Raw genomic sequence first — 12,295 nt, 5'->3', positions numbered from 1 at the left:
GCCGGAGAGCCAGCTGACGTCGGGGGAAAGAAGAGGAGGCGCCGGGCGATTGAAGCAGCCGGCAGCAGGGAGAAGCCAGCGCGGAGTCCAGCGGTCAGGAGAGGTGCAGCTGAGTGCGGCAACGCTGCATCAGCAGCGCCCACACTAGCGTGCCCTCCTGCAGAAGATTGCACCAGCCGTCCAGACGTCAGGGGACCCTATCGTGACGGGCAGGAGCCTGCAACTTGTTGCTGATGCCAGGTACCCCCTGCGCTTGTCACCCCAGGCCTGCCTCCCTATCCACTCCCTGCCACCAACGCAGTATACCCGGAAGGACACCCCTTTGCCCCCATGAGCGCACCTACTCCTGTCCACACCCCATGTCACCCTCAGCACCCCACCAGGGGAATAAGGGGTGACAGCCATGGAAGCACCAGAGCCCCTGTAATGCCGGGCACCCAGGGAATACCCCAAGCAGGGCGAGGACAGCCCCACGGGATACCCACTAAACTAAGGGGACCAGCCCTTCATTCAGTGCATGTTTATTTGGAGGTGGCCTAAGGTTGTAGAGACGCTGCTGTTACTGCACCTACAGAGAGGGAGAACTCTGCCGTCATGGTGGCCTGAAGTTCATACTGCCAGGAGCCTGTTTATATTCTTATTTGGAGTTACAAGATTCATCCTTCATCCCGGGACAGCATCCTAGGGTGTACACTTAGGAGAGATTCATTCAGGACAGTGTTAGATAGATAAGTTTTGAAGGTCACATTGTGTGTCTCATATTAATTGTACTTTGTCTACATTATATTCCGTGCATATCGTTATTCCATCTATTAGGTGGCTAGACCCACATATGGTTTGTAGTATTGCCGAGTTAGGGCACCATCCTCCCCGAACCTGGTTCACGGCCTGCAGGATGTATGCTCCCACTCTCCAGTGCCGCGAGGAGTCCGCGGCATACTTGAATGTGAAATTATTGATGCATAAGAAGCAGGTAACCTGCTAGGCAGGTGTAAGGTAGTAGTATAGTGCTAAGCTGTTACAGGGCGTTAACACGTATGACAATTGTTGATTTACCTGTACACTAAATAAAACGTAAGTAGTTGTACCTGCTGAGCGCCTTGCTTGAGTTCCTAGGGTGGTGTGTTCTCTGCGGTCGACACGGCGAAGAACCGGTGTGGAACCAAGAGTATCCAGCGACTCAAGGTATTTACCTACCCCCGCCAGCGGCGTGTCACACTATCACGTACAGTCCCTGCGCTACCATCTGTTCTGTCCTATCACTTACAGTCCCTACACTGCCATCTGTTCTGTCCTATCACGTACAGTCATTGCGCTGCCGTCTGTTCTGTCCTATCACATACAGTCCCTGCGTTGCCATCTGTTCTGTCCTATCACGTACAGTCCCTGCACTACCATCTGTTCTGTCCTATCACGTACAGTCACTGCGCTGCCATCTGTTCTGTCCTATCACGTACAGTCCCTGCGCTGCCATCTGTTCTGTCCTATCACGTACAGTTCCTGTGCTGCTATCTGTTCTGTCCTATCACGTATAGGAGCTTATTCTGATCGGAGCGGCCAAACGTGCGTACGTTCCAAAACAACGTACGCTATCCGTACGCGGCCGTTGGGGTTAAGTCCACCCACAACTCAGCCGCATACGTACGGCCAGAAATATCGGCAAAGGGGAGTGGCGTACAATTGAGCGTACGCCAACGTACACGGACGGGCCAGCCCTTACACTCCGACAACTGGCGTACAATTGAGCGTATACCACCGTTTACGGACGTCTCTCGGCCGTCTTCCCACCGACTTCTTGCGGCTATCTGAGCGTACGCCAGCTTGCACGGACGGGTCCCTATTGTTTTCAATAGAAAAGTCAGCTTATGTCACCGCTCGTGAGAGTGAGCGTACGTCCGTGTACGCTGACATACCCTTCATATATATGGACCTGCAAATCTTGCCTTTGAACTATAATGATGAAAATTAATTAATTGATTGAATTAATTAATGTGCAGAATAGTGGACATGGGCTTAAAACATTGCTGAAACATCCTTTGTAGGTGTTAGATGTGGTTTATGTTATTGTATCATAAATACAAAACCTATGTTTGTATTAGAGTGAACACGTTGACACATGTCGACTTGTGTAGATTGAGTGTGCTACTGTGTAAAGTCTATGAAAGCACGTAGTGAATGTGTATAACTGTTTAACAAATACCTGCCTTAGCATATATAAGCAGGTCTTAAAAAGATTCTTACCTTAAATTAAACAAACCTTTAAATGTTGAGAAGTTTCGAAAGATAAGCTTCCAATGTGTTTGAGTGCTGTGTGTGGCTTGCAGGTAGTGAAATCATGGTTTGGACTTAAAAGACTGCAGCATTGGTTATTACATTCAGGTGTATGTGTTTGGTAGTAATCAGCGTAAATTAGCAAATCCAGGCGCACGCTGGCATGCGATATCTGTAGGGGTGGTTTGAGATGTCGGTTGGCGGCCGCCTGTTTTGTGTCCGAAATGAACGGTGCTTTAGTCGATCGTGCGGTAGTAGCACCGCTCATTTTTGGTGCACACCCCCGTGTACGCCCATATTTACGCCCATTTTCCCTCATTATTTCGGCCGCTCCCCTCATCACGCCCCTATGCCGCCCCCAATGCCCGTACACTCGCGTATAGGTTTTTTCGCACGTAGAGACCCGTCCGTAAGCGTTGTGGAGTGTTCGCGCCTGCGCATTAGCGAATGTACGCATGCGCAGATCATTAAAAACCCCGGGACGTACACGTACGGCCCGGCCGCTCCAACCAGAATAAGGCCCATAGTCCCTGCGCTGCCATCTTTTCTGTCCTATCAGTACATTCCCAGAGCTGCCATCTGTTCTGTGCTATCACGTACAGTCCCTGCGCTGCCATCTTTTCTGTCCTATCACGTACAGTCCCTGCACTACCATCTGTTCTGTCCTATCACGTACAGTCACTGCGCTGCCATCTGTTCTGTCCTATCACGTACAGTCACTGCACTGCCATCTGTTCTGTCCTATCACGTACAGTCACTGCGATTCCATCTGTTCTGTCCTATCACGTACATTCCCTGCACTGCCCCTGTTCTGTCCTATCATGTACAGTCCCTGCACTACCATCTGATCTGTCCTATCACGTACAGTCACTGCGCTGCCATCTGTTCTGTCCTATCACGTACAGTCCCTGCGCTGCCATCTGTTCTGTCCTATCACGTACAGTCCCTGCGCTACCATCTGTTCTGTCCTATCACGTACAGTCCCGGTGCTGCCATCTGTTCTGTCCTATCACGTACAGTCCCTGCGCTGCCGTCTGTTCTGTCCTATAACGTACAGTCCCTGCGCTACCATCTGTTCTGTCCTATCACGTACAGTCCCTGCGCCGCCATCTGTTCTGTCCTATCACATACAGTCCCTGCACCGCCGTCTGTTCTGTCCTATCACGTACAGTCACTGCGCTGCCGTCTGTTCTGTCCTATCACATACAATCCCAGCGCTGCCGTCTATTCTGTCCTATCACGTACAGTCCCTGCACTACCATCTGTTCTGTCCTATCACGTACAGTCACTGCGCTGCCATCTGTTCTGTCCTATCACGTACAGTCCCTTCGCTGCCATCTGTTCTGTCCTATCACGTACAGTCCCTGCGCTACCATCTGTTCTGTCCTATCACTTACAGTCCCTGTGCTGCCATCTGTTCTGTCCTATCATGTACAGTCCCTACACTGCCATCTGTTCTGTCCTATCATGTACAGTCACTGCGCTGCCGTCTGTTCTGTCCTATCACATACAGTCCCTGCGTTGCCGTCTGTTCTGTCCTATCACGTACAGTCCCTGCACTACCATCTGTTCTGTCCTATCATGTACAGTTACTGCGCTGCCATCTGTTCTGTCCTATCACGTACAGTCCCTGCGCTGCCATCTGTTCTGTCCTATCACGTACAGTTCCTGCGCTGCTATCTGTTCTGTCCTATCACGTATAGTCCCTGCACTGCCATCTTTTCTGTCCTATCAGTACAGTCCCAGAGTTGCCATCTGTTCTGTGCTATCACGTACAGTCCCTGCGCTGCCATCTTTTCTGTCCTATCACGTACAGTCCCTGCACTACCATCTGTTCTGTCCTATCACGTACAGTCACTGCGCTGCCATCTGTTCTGTCCTATCACGTACAGTCACTGCACTGCCATCTGTTCTGTCCTATCACGTACAGTCACTGCGATTCCATCTGTTCTGTCCTATCACGTACATTCCCTGCACTGCCCCTGTTCTGTCCTATCACGTACAGTCCCTGCACTACCATCTGTTCTGTCCTATCACGTACAGTCACTGCGCTGCCATCTGTTCTGTCCTATCACGTACAGTCCCTGCGCTGCCATCTGTTCTGTCCTATCACGTACAGTTCCTGCGCTGCTATCTGTTCTGTCCTATCACGTATAGTCCCTGCACTGCCATCTTTTCTGTCCTATCAGTACAGTCCCAGAGCTGCCATCTGTTCTGTGCTATCACGTACAGTCCCTGCGCTGCCATCTTTTCTGTCCTATCACGTACAGTCCCTGCACTACCATCTGTTCTGTCCTATCACGTACAGTCACTGCGCTGCCATCTGTTCTGTCCTATCACGTACAGTCACTGCACTGCCATCTGTTCTGTCCTATCACGTACAGTCACTGCGATTCCATCTGTTCTGTCCTATCACGTACATTCCCTGCACTGCCCCTGTTCTGTCCTATCACGTACAGTCCCTGCACTACCATCTGATCTGTCCTATCACGTACAGTCACTGCGCTGCCATCTGTTCTGTCCTATCACGTACAGTCCCTGCGCTGCCATCTGTTCTGTCCTATCACGTATAGTCCCTGCACTGCCATCTTTTCTGTCCTATCAGTACAGTCCCAGAGCTGCCATCTGTTCTGTGCTATCACGTACAGTCCCTGCGCTGCCATCTTTTCTGTCCTATCACGTACAGTCCCTGCACTACCATCTGTTCTGTCCTATCACGTACAGTCACTGCGCTGCCATCTGTTCTGTCCTATCACGTACAGTCACTGCACTGCCATCTGTTCTGTCCTATCACGTACAGTCACTGCGATTCCATCTGTTCTGTCCTATCACGTACATTCCCTGCACTGCCCCTGTTCTGTCCTATCACGTACAGTCCCTGCACTACCATCTGATCTGTCCTATCACGTACAGTCACTGCGCTGCCATCTGTTCTGTCCTATCACGTACAGTCCCTGCGCTGCCATCTGTTCTGTCCTATCACGTACAGTCCCTGCGCTACCATCTGTTCTGTCCTATCACTTACAGTCCATGTGCTGCCATCTGTTCTGTCCTATCATGTACAGTCCCTGCACTGCCGTCTGTTCTGTCCTATCACGTACAGTCCCTGCGCTGCCGTCTGTTCTGTCCTATCACATACAGTCCTTGCGTTGCAGCCTGTTCTGTCCTATCACGTACAGTCCCTGCACTACCATCTGTTCTGTCCTATCACGTACAGTCACTGCACTGCCGTCTATTCTGTCCTATCACGTACAGTCCCTGCACTACCATCTGTTCTGTCCTATCACGTACAGTCACTGCGCTGCCATCTGTTCTGTCCTATCACGTACAGTCCCTGCGCTGCCATCTGTTCTGTCCTATCACGTACAGTCCCTGCGCTACCATCTGTTCTGTCCTAAAGGTGCCCATACACTAGTAAGATTTATCTTCAGATCTGGCTGGTTGGAACAAAAACATGGTTATAGATGAGTGACAGGGTGTCAGTTTTCCAGCATTTCCAAGCAAATGGTCAACTGTAATTTGCTCCCATCCATAACCATGTTTTTGTTCCAACCAGACAGATCTGAAGATAAATCTGCATGTGTATGGCCACCTTTACAGTCCCTGTGCTACCATCTGTTCTGTCCTATCATGTACAGTCCCTGCACTGCCGTCTGTTCTGTCCTATCACGTACAGTCACTGCGCTGCCATCTGTTCTGTCCTATCATGTACAGTCCCTGCACTGCCGTCTGTTCTGTCCTATCACGTACAGTCACTGCGTTGCCGTCTGTTCTGTCCTATCACGTACAGTCCCTGCACTACCATCTGTTCTGTCATATCACATACAGTCCCTGCGCTGCCCCTGTTCTGTCCTATCACGTACAGTCCCTGCACTACCATCTGTTCTGTCCTATCATGTACAGTCCCTGCACTGCCGTCTGTTCTGTCCTATCACGTACAGTCCCAGCGTTGCCGTCTGTTCTGTCCTATCACGTACAGTCCCTGCACTACCATCTGTTCTGTCAGGGCCGGCGCTACCCGCTCAGCACATCCTGCAAAGCAGGTAGGCGCCGAGAGGCGCTCCCCCCTCCACCATCCTCTGACACTGCAGCTGCCGTCTCGAGTGTCACTGTCGCAGCTGTAGGGGGCACCTGGCTCCTTCATTGTGCACCGCTGCTCTCACTCCTCCACATGAGTGACAGCGGCCATGGCGTCACCCTCCTGTCTGCACACTATTTCCAACTCTCAGCAGCTCCTCAGTCAGACACGCACACTACACAGTGCAGCCTGCAGAGCGCCGAGCCTAGGACACAGAGGGGGAGCGCCGACATCATCAGAGTGTTCCCCCTGTGTCCTAGGCTCGGCGCTCTGCAGGCTGCACTGTGCTGTGTGCGTGCCTGACAGAAGCAGCCTGACTGAGGAGCTGCCGCGCCGAGTTTGAAACAGTGTGCAGGCAGGACTGGTGATGCTGTGCCACTGTGAGTACATCAGGCTTGCCTGTGATGTAGCCGGAGCTGCTGCGTGCTGACAGGAACTTAAGTCAGTCTGTGGCTGTACATCGGGAGTGCAGAGAGCTGTCAGCCAGGGGTCAGGAGTCAGGACTCTTCCTGGAAGCTAGCCCCGCCCACCACTGATTGAGCTCCGTGAGGCCAGCAACTGCTCTGCAGCTCTTCTTCCTGCGGTGAGTGCTGTGTATCCTGGGGGAGTCAGGGGCTGGATATAATTTGTGTAATTGGGTGAAATATAATACAGTGATGTGTGTGCTGGGGGCTGTATATAATGTGTGTGGGGGAGGGGGGGGGACTCTGATGTGTGTGCTGGGGGCTGTATATAATGTGTGTGGGGGAGGGGGGCTCTGTAATATAATACAGTGATGTGTGTGCTTGGAGCTGTATATAATGTATGTGGGGGGCACTGTGTGTAATGTAATTCATTGATGGGTGTACTCAACTAGCTGGGGGGGGGGGCATTTGTATAATGTAATATAATAATGTGAGTATTGAATGTAATATGGGGACGGATGTATGTACAGATGGGGCAGGCCTCTTCTTTGCTGGCGAATCGCCAGAACATCACTGCTGGCTATCCGCCAGCAGCCTGCGCCTCACGCGCACGCTCGTCTCAATCTCCGTCGGCGGGGTGACGGGAATCCTGTCCGTCTCCGCTTCAGGGAGACGGACAGGGTTAGGGGGGGTGGCGGCGGGGACCCCGGGTGACCGCCAACAAGCCGACGGTGACCCGGGGGAAGCACCGTCGGAAGGGGACACGCGCGCCTCTCGTGCGCGCGCGTCCCCTTCTCGCTACACAGATGGCGCTGGCGGGGGATGGCGGCTGGCGTCGCCATCCCCTGCAAAGATGGGACCTGCCCCATCTGTAATTTATCATAGTGGTGTGTATACGGGTGTAATATGGGGGGATGTGTGTTATGTAATGGCAGCGTGTACTTGCTGTAGTATGGGGGGAGAGATTTTCTGGCAACCTGTGGAGAGACTCCCAGGCGAATGCAGTCTTCCGCTGCCCAGAAAGCCACATAATTCTACTGGATTAACCCATTGCCATCGCAAATATAGGTCATCTGGATGTTCCAGAGTCCCCGCTGCCCCGGCCGGATAGAAAGAGGCCGGGCACTGCAGAGTTAGGAGTAGTGGAGGCCGTGCCTGGAAGCCGTACCCTTACTCTGGCACTGTGCCTGTAGCAGTTCCTCAAACTGCAGCAACAGATGGGGGCCTCTCAGAGTGGGGGTTCCGTGCCCATGAGCTTCCCTCCTCAAGCCAGCTCTGCCAACTGTTCCACCTTTCTAATTTTATTTAGGTGTAAGAAAATCATTTGAAGAATTCAAATTGGTGCAGCACAGGTCTCCTGGAACCTCCATGGTTATTGGTGTGTGCAAGGTGAGACTGGTCCCTCCAAGGTGAGCAGCCATCTTACTGCACACAGCAGCTGTCTAGGTTCCTCCCTCTTTCTCTCTCAGATTCTCCTCTATCCCTCTCACACTTTCCCTCTATCTCACACCCACACTCTCCTCTATCCCTCTCACACTTTCCCTCTATCTCACACCCACACTCTCTCTCACAAGCACTCTCCTCTAACCCTCTCACACTTTCCCTCTATCTCACACCCACACTCTCTCTCACACACTCTCCTCAAACCCTCTCACACTTTCCCTCTATCTCACACCCACACTCTCTTCTATCCCTCTCACACTTTCCCTCTATCTCACACCCACACTCTCTCACACACACTCTCCTCTAACCCTCTCACACTCTCCCTCTATCTCACACCCACACTCTCTCACACACACTCTCCTCTAACCCTCTCACACTCTCCCTCTCTCACACCCACACTCTCTCACACACACTCTCCTCTAACCCTCTCACACTCTCCCTCTATCTCACACCCACACTCTCTCACACACACTCCCCTCTAATCCTCTCACACTCTCCTCCCTTTTTTCTCACACCCACTGTTTCCCTCTCTTTCACACCGACACACTCGCTCTCAGTCTCCCCCCCTCTCTCTCACACACACAGTGAGGGAGTGTATGTGAGACACACGCTCTCTCCTAATTTCGCACTCCCTCTCTCAAGACTTTCTCCCTCCCTCTCACACTCATTTTCTCCCTCACATCCACTCTCTCCCCCTGTCTCACACTCTATCCCTCCCTCTCACAATCTCTCCCTGGCTCCCTCTCTCTCTCTCTCTCTTTCACACACATACACACACACACACACAGGCAGAAAAGTTTTCTTTCAAATGTTTAGTGCTACAGTCAGCAACACCCACATCTGACCCAGGCCCAGAGTGTTCCACAGTTTTCTTCTGCCACTGCAGGACACACCCCTTAGTGGCGATAGGTACGCCCCCAAGTGAAGTTAGACACGCTGGGTGGAGCATGACACATCCTCTCAGGTGTGTATTGAGTACATGTGTGGAGGCAATATTTTGAAGTAAGGCAAGTATGGAGTACATGTGTGGAGAAGTGAGAGCAGCAGAGGCAGCAATGGGTATGGTACTCAAAAATAAACAAAATGTATCCCAACAAAGAGGGAGGGGGAAATTGCTAGGTACCTATACACAATGCTGTTGTCATTTTATGAAGCTGATACAGATATTACTGTACCTGTTCAGATTGTCTTTCAAGCAAGAAACTCTAGGTCACTACAATTCAGTAACAGTGGAGGGGGAGATAGCTAGGTACATATATACATACATACGTACATACATGTTACTGTATCATGATGTATGTAATATATGTGCTGGGTCGATCCCCCCAGGGATCGCCAGCGCTGAGAGCATCGGGCGCTGCAGCTGGGAATCACCATAAACATCTATGCACTGTTAAGCCCACCCTCCAGACTACTCATTGCTGGCGATCCCTGGGGTATTGATCCAGCACATACATTACATACATAATTACATGTATGTATATACAGGTATGTGCCTAGCGATCCCTCCCTTCACTGCTTGGTCGGTGCAGCACAAACTGAATTGGAGCATGATACAGGGGTGTTATGTGTATGGGCACTAATCTGGGCATTATGTGTAACCATCTCTACTCTGGGCATTATGTATATGGACACTACTCTGTACATTATACAAGTGCGCTACTCTGGGCATTATGTGTATGAGGCACTATGGGCATTATGTATATGGGCACTACTCTGTACATTATACAAGTGCGATTACTCTGGGCATTATGTGTAACCATCTCTACTCTGGGCATTATGTATATGGGCACTACTCTGTACATTATACAAGTGCGCTACTCTGGGCATTATGTGTATGAGGCACTATGGGCATTATGTGTAAGTGTTACTACTTTGTGCATTATGTGTATGGGGCACTACTCTGGGCATTGTGACAGTGCAACTACGCATTGTGTAAGGGTGACGCTTCTGTGAACATTATGGGAGTTTTTCTGGTTCACTCGCAAAGGCAAATATGGACAAACTGATAGCTATATTGCAGTGTAAAAATAAAGCAGCCAGCATTTACCCTGCACAGAAACAATATAACACCCAAATCTAACTCTCTCTGCACATGTTACATCTGCCCCACCTGCAATGCACATTGATTTGTCCATTAGACAGTGAATTTGCCTATGCGAGTGAAGCAGAATAACCCTCTATGTGTAACCTACACTACTCTGGTCATTATGTGTAAGCGGCATTATGTATAAGCAGCATTACTGTGGGCATTATATGTAAAAGGCACTATTACTGTTGGCATTATATATATATATATATTAAGGGCACTACTGTGTGTAAGGGAAACTAGTGTGTGGTGTGATGTGAATCTGTGACACTACATGCAGTGTAATTTGAATAAGATTGTCCTGCTGTGTGCCGTAATTTGTAAAAACACTCCATATGAGAACATACCCCTTTTTTTTATCGTGCGAGCCTCAACCATGCACTATCTCTATTATAAGGTATGGGAGGGCGCAAATTTATAGTTTGCAGGAGGGCGCCCAACACCCTTGCACCGGCCCTGTGTTCTGTCCTATCACGTACAGTCACTGCGCTGCCATCTGTTCTGTCCTATCACGTACAGTCCCTGCGCTGCCATCTGTTCTGTCCTATCACGTACAGTTCCTGCGCTGCCATCTGTTCTGTCCTATCACGTACAGTCCCTGCGCTGCCATCTTTTCTGTCCTATCAGTACAGTCCCGGAGCTGCCATCTGTTCTGTGCTATCACGTACAGTCCCTGCGCTGCCATCTTTTCTTTCCTATCACGTACAGTCCCTGCACTACCATCTGTTCTGTCCTATCACGTACAGTCCCTGCGCTGCCATCTGTTCTGTCCTATCACGTACAGTCACTGCGCTGCCATCTGTTCTGTCCTATCACATACAGTCCCTGCGCTACCATCTGTTCTGTCCTATCACTTACAGTCACTGCGCTGCCATCTGTTCTGTCATATCACGTACAGTCCCTGTGCTGCCGTCTGTTCTGTCCTATCACATACAGTCCCTGCGCTGCCGTCTGTTATGTCATATCACATACAGTCCTTGCCCTGCCGTCTGTTCTGTCCTATCACGTACAGTCCCAGCGCTGCCATCTGTTCTGTCCTATCACGTACAGTCCTTGCGCTGCCATCTGTTCTGTCCTATCACGTACAGTCCCTGCGCTGCCGTCTGTTCTCTCATCCTCTGTTAGAGGATCAAATTTCTAATCCAATTTTTTTTTTACATTTTTTTTAAATATTGATAATTTATATACTTTATAGCTCTAATCAATGTTTTGCATACCTGTAATCTATGCTACACCTGTAATAACTCTTACCTGTCCTTGCCAGCTGGTGAGTGACGGGTATCTGTGGTCAGCCAGTGACTTGGTATATCTGAGGGAACCTGGAAGTTACCCAAAGGTTTAAGGCTGCGTTATCTTACACAACTTCCTTCCTCTATGCATTCTTTTTAGTTTTCTAGAAATACATTAAAAACAAAAAAAGTCATCCATAATACAACGTATTTACTCTTTGGTACCCAGTTCCGTTCTGCTTCCAGCCTGAAGGATCTGTCGGGGCTGCAGATCCGCGTTTCCGTGCCTTTTCCTAGCTCCAGGATACACCAGGACACATCTCTGACCATAAATTCCAGGGACGGTCCTAGAATTCAAATGTTTTTGGTTCGCAAAAGTTTTACTGTAATAAAGGTGCCTATAATGTGCTTCAGTATACTTGTCTGCTCTCCAGGAACGCCCAGAAGGTGCCGTCATCTTGGGTGGCACCCCCTGTTATTTGGAAGATTTTTTAAGTATCCCCATGTGGTCCTCATTGCATTGGCATTGTAGTAGCAGGGGTCCCTGCAAGATTTTGTGGTCACATCACTATTATGGCTGCCTAGTCTAGCTGCGATGCCAGACATCGGACCGCCATGTCTTAGGTCACATGTTGCATGAGATCACACACAGCTGCCTCGGCGCACCCCGCAAAAATACTAACACACCTTTGATGTGTAGACTGCGTCCCACCAACACCAAGTAGCCACCCTTAACCCAAAGTTTCAATATGACCACAGTTTCCAGGCTCCCGCATGCGTG

The 12,295-nt window shown here is 50.3% G+C and overlaps 1 long non-coding RNA gene across 1 annotated transcript in view; it reads left to right on the top strand.

The window, feature by feature from the left end:
- Positions 1-6,679: 6,679 nt before the first annotated feature.
- Positions 6,680-12,295, top strand: part of LOC146009408 (uncharacterized) — a 40,457-nt gene continuing 34,841 nt past the window's right edge. The window contains exons 1-2 of the long non-coding RNA XR_014444654.1: positions 6,680-6,932; positions 8,063-8,162. This is a non-coding gene — a long non-coding RNA (uncharacterized LOC146009408). The remainder of the gene's footprint in view (positions 6,933-8,062; positions 8,163-12,295) is intronic.

The sequence above is a fragment of the Crinia signifera genome, chromosome 6 (genome assembly GCF_055691185.1).
Source record: "Crinia signifera chromosome 6, ASM5569118v1, whole genome shotgun sequence".
In the NCBI taxonomy this organism is placed as follows: domain Eukaryota; kingdom Metazoa; phylum Chordata; class Amphibia; order Anura; family Myobatrachidae; genus Crinia; species Crinia signifera.
This window is presented reverse-complemented; position numbering and strand designations above follow the sequence as displayed.